The 18,033-nt window shown below is 34.8% G+C and overlaps 1 pseudogene; it reads left to right on the forward strand.

Moving 5' to 3' along the window:
• The first annotated feature begins 17,057 nt into the window (after positions 1 to 17,057).
• On the forward strand, positions 17,058 to 17,369 carry LOC147827622 (rRNA-processing protein FCF1 homolog pseudogene; annotated as a pseudogene).
• Positions 17,370 to 18,033: the final 664 nt, after the last annotated feature.

The following is an 18,033-nucleotide window of genomic DNA, read 5'->3' on the forward strand; positions in this document are numbered from 1 at the left end:
AGGACACGAAAAACTCCATTGAAAGTCTACACAGCAGAATGAACCAATGTGAGGACAGAATTTCAGATATAGAAGGTAAGATTGCAATTAGTGACCAGGAAAAGAAAAACTGCTTCAAAATTATAAGGGAACATGAGAAGTCAATCCAGCAGCTGCTAGATGATGCAGAGAAGAATAACATAAGACTGATTGGGCTCAATGAAGAAACAGGAGAGAGTGGAGATGACATAAAAAATCTCTTCACAGAAATAATAGCAGAAAACTTCTCAAGCAGGGGAAAAGAGCTTGACATACAGATAAGTGAGGCATATAGGACTCCAAATAGGCTTGATCAAAAAAAAATCTACACATAAGTATATAATTGATAAGATTCCAGAAACTCAAGAGAAGAAAAAAGTTCTCCAAGCAGTCAGAGAAAAGAAACAAATCACATACAAAGGAAAGTCCGTCAGAATAACAGCAGACTTCTCAACACAAACAATCAAGGCAAGAAGAGCTTGGAGTGACACAGTCCAAGCCCTAAAAGAAAACAGCCTCCAACCCAGATTGATGTACCCTGCAAAACTACCTTTCAAAATGGATAGAGAAATAAGATACTTTCATGACAAAGAGCATCTTAGGAACTTTGTGAAAACCAAATCAGCACTCCAAAGAATTTTACACAATATCCTAGGAACAGACATTGAGGATCACAACTCCAGGAAGCAAAGCCGAATGAATCCATCTGGCATGACAAGAAATTAAATGTAAAGGGGGAGAACCCAACAAAAAGAAAAAGTCATAGCAATGACAAGTCAATACATTTCAGTTATAACCATCAATGTTAATGGTCTCAATTCACCAATCAAAAGAAATAGACTGGCAGAATGGGTCAAGAAGCAAAGTCCAACAATATGCTGCATACAAGAAACACACTTCATTCAAAAGGAAACTCATAGACTGAAAGTTAAAGGGTGGAAAAAATACTGCATGCGACAGGACCCCCCCCCCCAAAAGCAGGAGTAGCTATCCTCTTTGCAGATCAAGTAGATTTCAAACCAACACTGATTAAGAGAGATGAAGAAGGACACCACATCCTTGTAAAGGGAACAATCCAAGAGGAAGAGATGACAATCATAAATATCTATGCACCAAACACTAGTGCAACCAACTATATAAAACAAATACTAACAGACATGAAAAGCCATCTATGCACTAATACAATTGCAGTGGGGGACATCAACACCCCACTGTCACAAATAGATAGATCAACTAGTCTAAAAATAAGTAATGAAATACTAGAACTCAATTAAACTCTTGAACAAATGAACTTAACAGATGTTTACAGAGTCTTCCACCCCACAAAATCAGAATACACATTCTTCTCAGCTGCACATGGGTCATTCTCTAAAATAGACCACATACTCACACATAGAACATGTTTAAGTAAGTGAAAAGGAATTGAAGTTATCCCCTGTATATTATCAGACCATAGTGCAATGAAATTGGAGATCCATAGCAAAAGAAACTCAAAAAATTTCATAAACACATGGAAATTGAACAACACACTTCTGAATAACCAATGGGTCACAGAGGAAATTAAAGAAGAAATCAGACAGTTCCTTCAATTAACTTACAATGACAATACAACATATTGGAATCTATGGGACACAATGAAAGCAGTCTGATGAGGGAAATTCATAGCAGTGAATACGCATATTAGGAAAACAGAAAGAGCACAATTAAGCAACCTGATGCTGCACCTCAAGCTTCTAGAAAAAGGAGAGCAGGACAACCCCAAAGCTCATGCAAGGGAGGAAATTATAAAGATCAGAGGAGAAATCAATGCAATGGAGACTAAGAGAACAATACAAAAAATCAATGAAGCCAAGAGTTGGGTTCTTCAAAAGAATCAACAAAATTGACAAACCTTTAGCAAACCTTATCAGAAAAAGGCAAGAAAAGGCCCAAATCCATGCAATTAGGAATGAAAAGGATGAAATTACAACAGACCCAGCAGAAATCCAGAGGATCATCAATACCTACTTCCAGAACCTATATGCCAATAAGATGGACAACACAGAAGACATGGGCAGATTTCCTATATACATATGAGTTACCAAAGTTGAACGAAGAAGACCTAAAAATTCTGAACAACCCAATATCAACCAATGAAATTGAAAATGTGATTAAAAACTTATCAACTAAGAAAAGCCCCGGCCCTGATGGCTTCACTGCTGAATTCTACAAGCCATTTAGAGAGGAACTGCTGCCACTACTGTTGAAACTCTTCAATGAAATTGAAAGGGAAGCAATACTTCCAAATTCATTCCTGGAAGCAAGCATCACCTTGATCCCCAAAGCAGAGAAAGACCCAAGTGAAAAAGAGAACTATAGGCCAATCTCACTGATGAACATAGATGCAAAAATCCTTAATAAGATAATGGTAAACAGAATGCAGAAGATCATCAAGAAGATCATACACCCTGCTCAAGTGGAATATATCCCAGGGATGCAGGAATGGTTCAATATAAGAAAATCAATCAATGTAATACACTATATCAATAGAGCCAAGGACAAAAACCATATGATTATCTCCATAGACACAGAAAAAGCATTTGACAAACTCCAACATGGATTTATGATAAAACCCCTACAAAAAATTGGAATAGATGGTCTCTACCTCAAACTGATAGAAGCCATCTATGAAAAACCAGCAGCCAATATCATACTAAATGGTCAAAAACTGAAATCCTTCACACTAAAATCAGGAACAAGGCAAGGATGTCCACTATCACCACTCTTGTTCAATATAGTTGTGGAAACATTAGCCACGGCAATTAGACAAGAGAAAGAAATAAAAGGAATAAAGATAGGAAATGAAGAAGTCAAATTGTCATTATTTGCAGATGACATGATACTCTATTTAGAAAACCCCAAGAACTCCACCAAAAGTCTTCTTAATAACCAAATTCAGTCAAGTAGCTGGTTACAAGGTCAGCATACAAAAATCAATAACTTTCCTCTACACAAATGACAGACTCATTGAGAGAGAAATAGGGCAAATAATTCATTTCACAATAGCATCCAAAAAACTGAAATACCTAAGAATCAACCTAATGAAAGAAATCAAAGACCTCTTCTCTGAAAACTATGGCACTCTGAAAAGAGAGATTGAAGATGATATTAGAAAATGGACAGACATCCCCTGCTCCTGGGTAGGAAGGATTAATATAGTGAAAATGGCCATACTCCCAAAACTGCTATATAGATTTAATGCAATTCCTATTGAGATCCCAGCAGCATACTTCATAGACCTTGAGAAAACAATCCAAAAATTCATTTGGAACAAGAAGAGACCCAGAATAGCAAAAGCAATTCTAGGTAACAGAGACATGGCAGGGGGTATCACAATCCCTAACCTGCAACTATACGACAAAGCTACTGTGATAAAAACAGCATGGTACTGGCAAAGAAACAGATTTGAGGACCAGTGGAACAGATTAGAAGATGCAAAAACAATGCCAGACACACTCAGCCATCTCATCTTCGATAAAGGAGCCAAACACCCTCACTGGAGGAAAGATAGTCTCTTTAATAAATGGTGATGGATAAATTGGGCTTCAACTTGCCAAAGATTAAAACTAGACCTGTATCTCTCACCATGCACTAAACTAAACTTAAAATGGATTAAAGATCTAAATACTAAAATAGAAACTCTGAACCAGTTGGAACAGAGGTTAGGTAGAATTCTTGAAGACATTAGTGTAGGAAAAGATTGTATGAACAAAACCTCAGTTGCCCATGAACTAGCACAAACAATCAACAAATGGGATCTCTTCTTATTTAAATGCTTCTGCACAGCAAGAGAAACCACCAGCAAGGTGAAGAGACAACCCTCAATGTGGGAAAAAATCTTCACTTGCTCTTCCTCAGACAAAGGTCTACTATCTCGAATCTGTAAAGAACTTAAAAGGATCAGACCTCCCAAATTTAAAGACCCAATCTGAACATAGGCATCTGAAATGAACAGACATTTCTCAGACAAAGAAGTAGAAATAGCAAATAAATACATGAATAACTATTCCATATCACTGGTCATTCAAGAGATGGAAATGAAAACAACGCTGAGATTCCACTTCACTCCAGAAAGAATGGTTGCTATCATGAAATCAACCAATAACAAATGCTGGCAGGGCTGTGGGGAAAGAGGAACCCTGCTGCACTGCTGGTGGGAGTGTAGACTGGTTCAAGCACTGTGGAAATCAGTATGGAGATGCCTCAAAGAACTAGGACTGGAAGTTCCATTTGACCCTGCTATTCCACTGCTGAGGATCTTCCCCAAAGAATTAAAAGAATCATACCACAGTGATATATGTACACCCATGTTCATAGCAGCACAGTTTGTAATAGCTAAAACTTGGAAACAGCCCAAATGCCCATCAACTGGAGACTGGATAAAGAAAATGTGGGTTTTTTTTTATAAAATGGAGTACTACTCAGCCATAAAAAATGAGAAATTAGAGATTTGTAGCTAAGTGGATGCACATTGAGGCAATACTCTTAAGTGAAATAAATAGGACACACATGAATAAATACCGAATTACTTCTCTGGTGTGAGAAACTGAAAGTATAAATAAGGACTAAATGTATAATAGGTAATGTGAAATAGGAAGAAAAGGGGCAAAGGGGAAGGAAGTGGGAAGGCTAGGGGAAAGGATAGAAGGGAATGGGATTAATATGAGAAAATGGAAAAATAGGAACAAAATCTTTGTAAATAGGGAGAAATGGAGGGGTTGAAGGGAGGGCTGGGCAAGGGTGAAAAATTAGAACCAAGAGAGACTGTGTAAAGGTGCAAATTTCCAATGATGAATGTCATTATATTGTATACCTAAAATGTACCAGTGATTAGAATGAATAATCGATAATGCAAAATAGGAAGAAAAGGTCCAAAGGGGTAGGGGTAGTGGGAGGGGCAGGGGAAAGGAAAGAAGGGAAAGGAAAAATGATGAGAAATGGAAATAAAGTCTTTGTAAATAGGGAAGGGTGGAGGGGGTGAAGGGAGGGCTAGGAATGGGGAAAAAATAAGAACCAAGATGCATTGTATAAAGGTACAGTTCCCAATGAGAAATGTAATTGTGTTGTATACCTAAATGTACCAATAAAAGAATTTAATTAAAAAACATTTAAAAAGTAAATAAATATATTGTGCAAAAATTTAAATAAAAAAAATTAAATGTAATTTCAAAGGTTACATATGTCAAATATTAACAAATATTTGCTTCGGAATAAGCTAAGAGATAAAACTTTTTAGTGGTGACAATGTCATTTTTTTTTCTCAGTACAGAGAATTATGTTTTCTTGACTACTTGAATTTAGATAGTCTGGCCAATCAAATTTAAGCAGAAGTATCTTGTGAAATAAAGCATTTAATTACAAGTGTGTAGACTTTTCCAATTCTCTTTTTCTTCTTCCATGGCAAATCTGTAAGATTAGTGTTGAGTTTGAATCATTAAAAAATGTAAGACTATTCAATAACATGGTCATTTGAGCCAAATACCCTAACCCAGGTGCACTGAACATGCACAAGAACCAAGATGGGAATTGTTTATTGCTTTCACATGATGTAAACTGCACTGACTGATGAAGTTTTCTGTCACAAATGAGAAAATAGATTAAGAGAAGGAAAGTTCATCTTCTGTCCAGGCCTTGACAGACATATATCAGCATATAGATTAATCAAGAAGAAAATAATAAAATTTAGATATATAATAAATGATAACATAATTTTATTCTTATCCTGAATAGGCAACAATATATTTAATATTGCCCATATTAGTTTATTATTTTAAAGTATCATTTTCTGAGCTTTTAAAATTTGTAACAGAAAACTCTCCCCTCTTTTCCTATTCCTTCCCTTCTACTATCTAAGATCAACACAGTAGCATTGAAATAAACATAAAATAATCTGCTAAGTAAATCAGTGTTTTTTGTATAGTGATGGGGATGATAAAAGGGGCAATTAGGGGCATGATTATATTGACTTAAATGCTTTTTATTATTGGTGGGTGGCTTGATGGGTATTCCTTTACTTATAGAATAAAAGACATTTCTGAAGGAAGTAAAAAGTTATGGTTCTTGAATGAATAATGGTAGAGAGCCAGGAAAGAAGAGAAAGTGCTTGCAAAAAGATCTGAGCTAAGAAAATGATATGTCTTGGAGACTATGAAGAAGATTACAGAAGTGAAGTTTTCAAACTCTCATCTAGCCCTCTAGGAAATGAACTATGGGTAGTAAAGACTGTGCCTTGACAATATTCTGCCTCCAGTGACCCTCTAATCACTTCAGTAGAGTGGGTCAGTGTATCAGGATCTTAGCCATAGCTTTCAGATCCCTTCCCTCTAAAGATTCAGCATGGACTCAGGGATTCTGTTTCACAGCAGTTTTCTGTCATGTCAAGCCCTGCCAGCAGTATCTCTGTGAACTGAAAGTGAATGAGAGATGTCCCTGAAATTCTCGGTGCTACTCAGAGCTGAAAGGCCTCCAGAGATATGAAAATTTAGGAAGCCTGTGCAGAAACTGGTAGGAGGTGACTGATCATTCTCCACCTACTGTAGGAGATGAGTTTCTGACCTGGTAATCCAATCATACAATCCCCATTGCTACAGATGTCCATCTCTCCAGCTCTTCTCTCTATCGCTTTTACCAGAGCTACCAGCCTAGCTCTCCCACATTCCTTCCCGCCATTAGGGTATGACACGAGGGATTACCTCTGCTGAGAATGTTTGCTTTTCCTTTCTCAGTCAAGTTCATCTCTCTTCATCTCTTAGCCACATCTCACATACCACATTTTATGGAATCTTACAGGACTCTAGGCTAGGTCAACTGCTTCTCTGTCAGGGCTTTGCACCACTGAGCATCTTTCCTTTGTGCCCATTGTCAGAGCTGAAAATTTTAAACTGTTTATGCATTTTTTGTATTGGACTCCAAACTCCACGAAGACAAGAGATCACATTTAATTACACTTAAGCTTGCTTTGCCAGTGTTTACTGAAGTGTCAAATGAGTAGGAGACTTTTACTATGTGTAGGTTGAACATATTATTATTATTGCTAATAAAATTACTAATAATTGAATTATTGCTATAGAAGAGTGATGATGATACCCCCACAAACCAATGTGTCTGCTGAGTTAAAGAAAGAATTAAAAGTACAGGTATTTAAAAATGTTGCTACTTGCTATTTGGAAAAATAGATGTAACCTCTCTTGAGGGAAGTCCAAATCTGAATTTATTGGGGATTTATTCTTTGCCAATGTTCAGAAAAGGTACAGGATAAGTTACCATTTTGATGGTGCATTTAACCTTCCATAAACTCTGAAAAAAAAGTGTTTAGTAAATTCTGGCTTAATTTGAATATTTAAGACAGTATCACATTCTGATAAAATAAATATTGTGGGTCACTAAGTCCTTAGTAAATTTCAGCCATGGTTCTGGATATTTTGGAGGAGCTTTAGTACTCTTGCCAGCCTTAATAAAAACAAAGACAGTGAATTTTATTTAAGCTTTCCTAGCAATGCAGAACACGGTAGTGCATCATTCTGATAATAAATAAGTATGGAAAATATATGCATAAATTTAGAAGATAGAACAGCTTGTACCCAATGACCTTTGGATATAACCTAAAAGAGCTTTTACTTTATTACTAAACACCATTCTATAGTCATTTCAGATCAATCAATTTGCTTCTATCATAAAGTGAGAGCACAGGAGAAAAGAAATTGAAGTTCTGGGTTTAATGTAATTTACATAGCAAGTTGAAGAATTTAACCTTTTGTGAATCATGTGGAGTTATTTATAAATCTTCACTTATTTTCTCAATATCCAAATTACTTCATGCAGGCCTACTAATGGGAGTCAGGCCTCTGAACATAAATAAAAGTGGTTCTTTCTGTTCAAGATTAATCTATACAGATATAGGCTCTAATTGACATAAAGCTATATTTCATAAGTCAAAATATTAAAAAGTTTCTTTTTAAACAGAGTTGCTTATGAAAGACCAATTATTTTATTTGTTGAAACACATTTTCTAAATTTTCTTTTATTTTCAGAAAAGAATGCATAAAAAGTTCTTTTAAAAAGATTAGTTAATGAATCATTTCAAATGTGAAAGTTTTATATATATATATATATATTCAGTGACAGTAACTGTTTTTCTTATTTGGGGACTTTCAACATAAAAATAAATTACATAATGAGAAATGAGAGAGGGCTATATTTTTAGGAATATTGAAAGAATACTTGCCAAATCAGGCCCTGATAATAATCAGAAAATGGCCTCATAATGTGAAATACTGTAAAACACATTTAATACTTTGCCTCATTGGAAAAATATTTTTGTAAGGTATATTTGAAGGAAGTGGTTGATGTTCTATGTATTGGGACGAAGAATGCTGTGAAATGCATGTCTTTATTGCTTACTTTGCCTGCCTTGAAAAAGTATCTTTTTTTGAAGCAGAAATTCAAAAATCATATAAAAATAAAAAATTAAAACATGAAGAACAGTAAACAGTACTCCAAATAAGTGTTCTTTCATGCAACCATCGATCTCTCTCTTGGTAACAAAGGCTTCATTCCTGGACACTTCTACTTCTTATAGTCCCATTTTTGGGAAAAAATTATTAGATAAACTCTTTGGAACGATGACTTATTCAAACAAATACTCTGCAAAGAAAAGAGGAGAAATTTCCTAGAGCTAAATTATCCTCACCAAAGCACATGAAGATTTCCCTCCAATTTGCTCCTTCTAATTAAAATATTGTGCCTTATAACCAACTAGTTTCTGTCAAGAGATTGAATTTGATGTTTAATCTGGAACAGAGAGCTATAAGAAAAATTCTATTGATATCCTCATAGGAAACATAATTGAAATATATAGTGAATGTTTAAAGTTTTAAAAAAAATTATTACAGTAAAAGACATATTGCCATTAATTCTCCTCAAAACACTTCCCCCTGCCTCAAACACACTTACCGTATTATTCTTGTCACTTTCTGAATCAGTTCTGAAACTGATTCTTTGTATCTTTATAGGGTATGAGCAAAGATATGGTGAATGTTGCTGCCGAGAGCTATCCAATGGAAAGGCAGGATCATAAAAATATTATGGTGTGTCCTCATCTACTTTATCCACCAGATCGTCACTGTGCAGTCTGTGTCTCCATCCACCTTATTCACAAGATCTTCACTCTGAAATTTCTGGCTGTCCCCAAAGTCAAAATGACCCTGAAAGAGAAGCAATTTTGAATCATTTCAGGACATTGAACCAACCATGATGGCACAACTAAAGACAAAAGAGGCCTTCCAGAACTGCTTCAGAAAGTGGCAGGAATTATGGGCAAAGTGTGTTCAAAGCAAGGGGGGATATTTTGAAGTCTGTAACTGGCAGTGTGTCTTTTACAATAATAATTTTTCTTAAATGTAAATATTCACAGTATTATTCAACTACACCTTGTACATTAACAACACCAGTAAGCCTCATTTTCCTCCTGTGGTTTTATTGTAAGACCTAGAGAAGAGAATTATTTAAACTGTTCCAAATTTTAATTTTTTATTTTCTAAAAATAATTGTGATATTCTGATATCTATGTGTTTGTATTTGCTGTTTGCTGTTTCCATTACATTTATCACCTTGGAGATCTTTCCCCCAAACATATTCTCCTCATCTTTGCTTTTGAGTTCATGCCATCAGCCCCTCTGTCCTGGACAGTGGGTTTTCTCTGCTTCTGTCTGTCCTTTGTGCCATTTTCCCCAAATCATAGTAATAGAGAACTTTTATTATATAATTTGAAGCCTCCAGGTACATCAGACATCTATAATGAAACCCATAGCCTTTACCTGAACCTCAAAGACAGTAATCTGGCCCCTCACTGTCCCATCAAACTTGTCCAATTCCATCTCTTTCTGGAAAAATTTCTCACTAGAACTTAACAAGCCTCAACCCTATCAATTCAATTTCTGCTCAATATCTCTTCCTCAGAGCGAACTCCTTGTGATCCTGTACAAAATAGTACAATCTCATCACTTTTGATTGTAATAACTTGCTTTATTTCTTCATAGCTTTTGTTTATTGTTGAAATTATATTATATAGCTTTGCACTTTTTATTGTCCAGCTCCTGGATTAAAATATATACTCAGGAAATATAAACATTTGAACCTAGCCTCTGCTTTATCGTCTTGCTGAGGAGGGCATGTGGCCCAGATTACACTCTCTACAAAAAGGTCTTGAAAGAATCAAAGAAAGCCTTGAAGGGTACTGATTCCATGAAGCCTATTCCAATGCCCCATTGCTCTTAATGCAAACCAGAAAACTAAATATGGTTATTTATTTCCTCATTAAGGTTAACATTCATTGAGTTCTTATTATGTATCAGTCAGTGTCTAAGCCATTTTCACCTATGGCCTAATATCAAGTCATAATTACCCTGTTAAGATGATGATGATGATGATTATTATTACTGCTCCTAGTTAATATCAGACAACAAACAAGTGGTGGCAGGATAAGGATAAAGTCCTAGGTAGCCTGGCTCCAGAGCTTGATTTTAAAACTATGATACTACACTCACTTTAGAAGGGCAATCATTACAAGATATCACTACGGTTAAATCATTAATATTAATAGCATATTAATATCACTGTGCTGAGCGCTCCTATTGGCAAGAATTATTCTAATACAGACAAGTACAATAGTAAAACAATGAACAAAGAAATACTTATATTTTGGGAACAACCAATGAACTTATGCAATCCAAGATAAAAACAAACACATTTTTGTCTGTCAGACTGCCTGATTCCCATCAAAAAGAATAAGAGTCCCTACCCTACAGTTCAGTTAACTTGAAAAACATATGTTTCACTCTCATGAAGGTTTTCAGAACATATATTAACCATGTATCCCTATTAAGATGTAAATATCCCTATAGGTAGGAGAAACCCAAGAATACTCTTCAAATTTAAATATAAAAATGTTCTAAGACCATTTTGAGAAGCTAAGGTCAGACAAGATCTGATTCCATACTGGTGATTTGTGGGGGAAACGAGTGTGTGTGTGTGTGTGTGTGTGCGCACGCGGTGTGTGTGTTTGTGTGTGCAATTCTTTGTGGGCTACAGATGAAACACAACTCGATTTTATTAAGGAACTCCAGACCTGTGTCATGAATTTCCTTTCTACAGTCAGGCCCTTTGACCCTGACATACCAACATTATGCAGTGGAAATAGATGCACCAAGGACTTCATCCAAATACATGAATATGTGAAGATGCAAAAATATGCCCTATGCACCTGAAGAGCTCAGGGGGAAATACATCTATTGTATTTCTCAGGAGCCAGTAGTCATCGTAGATGCTTCTTGGATTAGCTAGGCCAAAAAAAGAGAATTATTAACCAAATTAAACCAGCTAAGTTAAAGTAAGATAAAAGGGCATCCTATCTCTCTAGCCTGAAGCATGTGAGTCAGGTAGTCAAACTATATCAGTATTCTTGGAAGTTTTATGGGATTGTTTTGCTCAATATCATTCATGGATGTCTACAACAAAGGCAAAATAATTGAGTTGTTAATCTGGAAAATTAACTTCAAGAAATTTCTTTTTCATAATAGCAAATTGGTGCACAATTCAAAGCCAACTAATTAATTTCATCAGTTTAGTGGGAAAGACTTTTGGAAAGATATTTTAAGAGAATTTTTAAATAATGTTTTGGCTTACATGATGCTATATTTATACCATTACTTGTATTTGCAAATGCTTAACCTAACTCCCTAGTACCTTCACCAGAAATGTGTGTTAAATACAGCTCATTAACAGTGTTTAACTAATTTTTACATAAAAACTATTAAAAAAGTTTGTACAGTAGACATATAGTCTCCTTACAGGACAGTACATTTCAAACAATCTGTGACAAAGAATCAGGTTTTGGTGTTTAGTTTTGTTTTGTTTTTTATTTTCCCCAAATCCTTCAAAGACAAGTTTTATAAATAATGAAAGAGGCAACTTTCTACAGAAATAAAATGAAACAAAGGAAAAATTCACACTATAAATCCAAATTATTTATTTTTAGATTTAATAGATATAAAAATATATTTCATTCAACATAACTAGAAATTGCCTTACACAAAAAGTGCAACTAAAAAATTCTCCAAATGGTTCATTTAAAATGTGTGTATCAATGTTACATGTAAATACATTTCCCATATCAAATGTTTTTTGCACACTTTGAACAACTACTAAGTTAGGTATTGATATCTAAAATTTTTATTGTAACAAATGAGCTTTTTTCTGACATTTGTCTTCCCTACAAATCCTCGCTACTATGGCCTCAAAAAGTCTCCTTTGGTTCCTCAGCTTAGCAAACCTTAAACCTGTCTGGATCACTAGTGCTGCACAGGTTGCAATTTGCTTCTCGAGTTTCCTACTCTCACTATAACGCTCACTTTCTTTGCTGCCTTGCTGTTACAGGTCATATTCGCACACTGTTGTCCAAAGTCTGAAGAAGTTTGTTTCATACATTACCCGCATTCCTTAGCTGTTGAAGAAGGAAGAGTGAACTCAATCTTGGCTGGAGGTGGAAATTCTGCATCTTCTATACCTTTTATAATGTTATTTCTTCATTGTTATTTACTCCAAAATATTCTCCAGTTGGGTTTGATTTCTTAATTAAACCTTATAATACTACACTGAGAAATATAGTATTTATAGCATACGTTTGAAATTTTAACTTAGTTTTATTATTGATTTCTACAGTAATTCTACTCTGATAACAGCTGAACATTTTAAAATGTAAGATATTGTTGAAGACATTTTTATGACATCACATTGTAAAATTTCATACATGTGCACTTAAAATATATACTCTTGTTATATTCAGATGTAGTGTTTCCTATGTGTCATTAATTTTGGCTTGAAAATGTAGTTGTTCATATCATACCATTTTGAAGAGCAAATAAATAACATCTTGTTAAAAGCTTATACAAACTTACCTGTGAAACTACCTGAGTCATGAAATTACTAATTTCTTTAGTCAGTAATATAACCAAAGTTTATGGCAAAAGATTACAATTTCACACGTATTTAAATTTCACAACTATGATTTTATGCTCATAATTAATCTGAAAAAGAATTTTTTATGTCTTAGGTTATATCTTTCTTCACATGCCTAATGTTGTGTATTACTATTTTTACACATTTTTCCCATGAATATTTTTAGAGGTTTACATACTTCATTATACTTTTTAAATAATTAGCTTTATGTATGTTTTCATTTTCTAATTTTCTTTACTTATGTTGTCATCTTTATGACTTCTTTTGTACCGATTTCATGGGAGTTACTTTAGTGTGAGTTTACCATATCTCTGTGAGCATTGGAACAGGTTTCGCAGCTAAAAACAACATTAGGTCAGAAGTTTGACACAACATTTCTGGATGTGTAGTTAGAATATCAGAAGGCTAAATACAGATGCTAATTAGAGTGGCTTCTTCTGGAGGTTCTAAGAGAAATTCTGTTTCCAAGATCATGCTTGTTTGTAAAATTCATTCCCTTGCCGTTACAGAACTGAAGTTCCTGTGACTTTTCTGGCTCTTGACAAGGATCTTTTCTCAGCTTGGAAAGACCACTCACACTCCTGGCCATGTTTCTCCCTTCTTTGTCAAGCCTGCAACGACGTGTCCAATCTCCACCTTGATTTGGATCTGTCTGCCTGACTCTGACCTCTAGACCCAGAATAGATGAAATCATGTGATTAGGCCTGGCACATCATCAGACTTTTGTCTCTCAAACTCAACTGGGTGGAGATCCTAATTATGTTTTCAAAATATTGCACAGCAGCAATATTTGATTGAATAATGGCAAAATGTGTATATGCCACTGATAAAAATCGAGGGGGTTATGAAGCATTTTGTCTACCACATCTCTATGAATAGAATATTTAGTGCATTTATTTTTATTTTTCTTATTTTGCAGATGTAAGGTTTGCTATAGTGCATTGTTTTGTGGGTTCATTATTTTTTTGTACATTCTAACTTAAAAAGTTATGCATCTCTGTGACTCAGGAGTCCTTTAGGTTATTATTTTTGGTTCCTATGAGGTTTAATATTGTCCTTTAAGTAATACGTTTAATATAAAAGTTAATTTTTATTTCAGTAAAATAAGATAAAGAAGATTTACATGATTTATTGTTTTTCTTTTGAGTTTTTTGAGACCCAGAATATGATCAATATTTATAAATGCCTTATGAATATTTGAATATTTTAAGAATGTACATATTTTCTGCCTAGGAGCTACAATATTTATTATATTATTCAATTTACAAATTTGATTTCTGATTATGTGATCAGCATAAAGTTTCAAAAAATATTTATATTTTTCCCATTTGTCTTTTTTACTTTGAAAGCTTTTGCTTTATATTGTTCAGAGATATGTTATTTGTCTCACAAGTGTTTTTGATGATCTTTGTATAATACCTAACAATGTGATAAACAAATATTGCTGAAGATTATAATGATGGTGATTATGATGATAATAATTTGTATAATATTAATATTGCCAATTGTATTAGGATTTTCAAGGAAACAGAACAAATAGGATATATATAGAGAGAGATAACTAAAAGGGAATTTATTGGGGGACATAGTGCATACACTAAACAGGGAAGTAGACTTTGTGGAGATGGGAAGGAGATCAGAGGACGGGGGAGCCAGGAGGGAAAGGAGTAAAACAGGAAGTGAAAAGGATCAAGATTATGAATGTATACATACCAATTCCCTATGAGGAATGGATTTATTATGTTTCACAAATACTAATAAAAAAGGAAAAAATTAAGTAAACAGCAAAAAAAATATATGGAAGCTGAGATGTCCCATCTCAACCTGCAAGGAGCTAACAGTGTGCTAGCTGTGTGGCTTGGCATCAGTCCAAATGCCTCAGAATAAGGGAAACTGATGATGTGACTCTCAGGTCAATCCTGACAGCCCAAACTGGTGCAAATCATGGAGTTCAGAGACCAGAAAGCCAGGGGTTCTGATGTCTAAACACAGGAGAGGAAGAGCACAGTCCAGCTCTCTTAGATGGAGCAACACATTCTCCTTAACTCTGTTTTAGTTCTGTCCCTGCCCTAGCAGAGTGGATTATGTTCATCCACACTGAAGGTGGGTCTTCCCCATCTGGTCCCCTGAGACTCACGTGGTAATCTCCTCTGGAAAAACTGTCATAGGCTTATCCAGAATATCACCTTGACAAGGACTAGGTACTCCTCAATTCAGACAGGTCAGCACTCAAAATCAACCATCTCAGCACTAATGCTTTTGGTTTTAATTTTTCTATATCACATTTTTTGTTTGCATTATTCAGTTTTATCTCTTCATATATTTTAAATTTATTTTTGCTATTTAAACTCAATATTTTTATGTAGTAAAATTTAATACATTCTGTCTATTTGAGTTTAATTCTGCTACTTGCTTTATATTTTATATTCTCAAGCTCTCAATCACCACCAAGTTACTGTTTTTGCGATAGTACTCAAAGTTTCTTTAACTTTTTGCTTTCTAATGATTGAAGAAAAGTATATACATTGCATTGATCCTACCAGTGATTTCCTTAAAAGTCTGAATACAGACATATATTTACATAAACACATATTTTAAAACATTTTACTCTACTAATGGACGGTAATCATTTTTTAATATTTTAGTACGTTTGTTGTACAGAATGATTATAATTAACACAGGGAGTTGGTACATGTACATAACACATCCTAATTCTTTCTTCTTTTATTTTTTATTACCTACCCTTTCCTTTCCTCCAGGCTCATTTCAGTTCTTGGTCTCCTTCTCATTTGAAATAGCTCTATTTCCATCATTTTTCCTCTTCAATTGTTTTGTTTTGTTTTTTTTGACAAGGGGCAGTGATCATTTTAATAAGTCAAAACAGCTAAACTTATTTCCCTGCCTAGTAATGTGACTTTTCTTACTTTTGAGTCACAATAATATTAGCTAGAAATGTAGACCCTTTATTACTGACTTCTGCCTCTCTCACTTGCTTTGTAACTTTGAGACTCCTTTTCTTTAGCCACCAAAACACATTCTGTAGTTTCAGGGCTCATGTTTCTATAGTTTCATACCTGCTATTCTTCAAGTTGGAAATGCTTTTGTTTCCTTTATTTATTTTCTAAGTCCTATCCAGACTACAACATTCAGTTTAATCTACATTATCCTCTGACAAACTTTCTCTAGTACCTTCTGCACACAAAGTTGGTTTAAAAAATATCTTCTTGGGGAATAAAGGGGAAGTGGAGAAGAGAGTAAGGGAGTGTATTGGGGTGATGGTTATGATCAAAACATGTTTTATCCATGAAGAAAAAGCCACATCAAAATTGACTAATAAAGGACTAATAAAATATATTTTGAAAAATCTCCTTCACCAACGTGGTACTGTGTATAAATTTCATCACAGCCTACCCTAAAGACTGGCATATCAGTTGTCTTCTCTCCAACAGCTGGGAGCTCAGTGAGGACAGGGGCTTTGTCTGATTCAGCTTTTAGTCCTCAAAACCTTGTGCTATACTTCACATATATGTGGTACTTAACAAGTATTTGTTAAATTAATCAAATATATTAGGCAAATATCACTAATGCTCACCCATTTTTGACTCACATCCTCAGAAACTTAATTGGACATTTGTAAAATACATAATGCAATTTTTCAATTTACTCTCAATAAACAACAGTGAGTAAAGCATCAAAGTGTAGAATCTTGGATGGGAGAGGGAACATATGGAAACTACTTTCTACTCATTTTTTCTATAAGCCTAAAACTGTTAGAAAATTAAAGTCATCACTAAAAAATTTACTCTTTTGTATATTTAAAAATTTAAAAATGCAACAAATGAATATACCTTACTATTTATTTAACAATACTGTTATTTAATGACTAACATTTTGAGGGCAAGTATTATACTCACAACTAAATTTAGATTTAGGGGGAGTTTGGCATGAACATGGGGAAACAAAAGAAAGCAAGGAAGTATGCGACCATGAAGCAAATGCTTAGTCTCAGAGATGAGAGACTCGAAGAAAAGGATAGACTGAAATCCAAAAAGAAAGATCCCAGTGTTCTGAAGGAAGGAGAAGGCCCCCAACATCCTTCCTGCTTATTCTTCCAATATAATACACAGCTGGGCCCACCTTATCATATCCTGGTTGATACCAACTTTATCAACTTTTCCATCAAAGCCAAATTGGACTTAGTACAATCAATGATGGGCTGTCCGTATGCCAAGTGTATCCCTTGTATAACTGATTGTGTAGTGGCTGAAATTGAGAAATTGGGACAAAGTATCGAGTGACTCTAAGGATTGCCAAGGATCCATGTTTTAAACGATTACCTTGCACACATAAAGGGACCTATGCAGATGATTGCTGAGTGCAGAGAGTAACTGAGATACAACATCAAGCAGATGGCAGATGATTATGGAGTCTCTCGGTTCTAATTCTACAAGACAAAAGTTCTTTTGCCTTCCTAGGACCAACTTCCTGTTTTCAATTCATTAGACATGCTATAGCGTGAATTATTATTCACCTATTTGCTCTATTATCAGCCAAGTATGGTTAAATACATTCACTTTTTGATGCTTTTTGAAAATGGTAATATGTCTACTTTAAAATTTGTTGCATCTTTTTATAAATCAGGTCCTCCAGTGGTTGTTCACATGATTTGATTTACTCAACAAATATTTATTAAGTTTATGCTAGGTACTTATTAAGGTATGTTCCTGTCCTCAAGACACTCATATAGAAGAGCAAAATGTATAAATGAATACATGCCATAAAATAAGTCGGATGTGGCGGTACCACCTGTAATGCTAGCACTTGGGGGGATCACCTCAAGATCTAGGCCAGACTGGGCTACAGAGTGAGTTCAAGGACAGCCTGGATTACATAGTGAGACCCTGTCTTAAAAAAACAAAATGAAAACAAACAAACAAACAGAGAATGTGGCTTCCCCTTTAT

The sequence above is a fragment of the Heterocephalus glaber genome, unplaced genomic scaffold (assembly GCF_053883595.1).
Source record: "Heterocephalus glaber isolate CG9 unplaced genomic scaffold, H.glaber_assembly_v1.0 deba00001442, whole genome shotgun sequence".
Classification (NCBI taxonomy): Eukaryota; Metazoa; Chordata; class Mammalia; order Rodentia; family Bathyergidae; genus Heterocephalus; species Heterocephalus glaber.